The sequence below is a fragment of the Bactrocera latifrons genome, unplaced genomic scaffold, assembly GCF_001853355.1.
Source record: "Bactrocera latifrons isolate USDA-ARS-PBARC rearing strain unplaced genomic scaffold, ASM185335v1 scaffold_28, whole genome shotgun sequence".
NCBI lineage: Eukaryota > Metazoa > Arthropoda > Insecta > Diptera > Tephritidae > Bactrocera > Bactrocera latifrons.
The window spans coordinates 1,941,465-1,942,145 of record NW_017536407.1 but is presented as its reverse complement, the minus strand read 5'-3'; the positions used below and the strand labels follow the sequence as shown (position 1 = coordinate 1,942,145).

The 681-nt window shown below is 25.4% G+C and overlaps 1 protein-coding gene across 1 annotated transcript in view; it reads right to left on the bottom strand.

Moving 5' to 3' along the window:
• Positions 1-681, bottom strand: part of LOC108970050 — a gene marked incomplete in the record, with an annotated part of 187,068 nt that overhangs the window by 117,503 nt on the left and 68,884 nt on the right.

The following is a 681-nucleotide window of genomic DNA, read 5'->3' as shown; positions in this document are numbered from 1 at the left end:
AGAAAGCGCCATAAACCGATATACAAAAATTTAACAAATTTATTTTTTAAAGCTTTCGCAATATAGATTTAAGGTTTTTGTTACATTTTGGAATTTTTATCGCCAAAATATCGATTRTATGATACGTGAGCGTGGTTTTTAAACAATATCGACAATTTTATAGCCATTCCAGTTAAGTTTAGATATTGAAAATTTGCTTATTGAACACATAAGAGCTGTACTTAGGCTCAAAAACATAAATCATTGTGAGAAAAGCGATTTTAAATCGATCTTGCTTATTATCGAAGTTGCTCAATAAAAGTTCTGAATATTTATCGATAAAAAATCAATTATGTGGAAAGCGAACGTGGTCAAAGTATAATTTTTAATAAATTTTTTTGGATATTTATCGCCAAAATATCGATTATATGGAAAGTGGGCGTGGTAAACCGATATCCACAAATTTATTAAATTTTACTATATAATTTTGAAAATTTTYAACAAGTGAAAACGATATTTATAAAAAAAAATTTACTTTATTTTCAAAACTATACTTTTTTAATAAAGTTTATTGCAAGCAACAATCAGCCAACTAAATGTTGAACGCTTACATGAGCTAGCAATTTTTCTCTAATTTCTGGTTGTTATTTTTATTAATGAGTTCAAGAATTATTTTGYGATTTTGTTAATTTTTTTAATTTA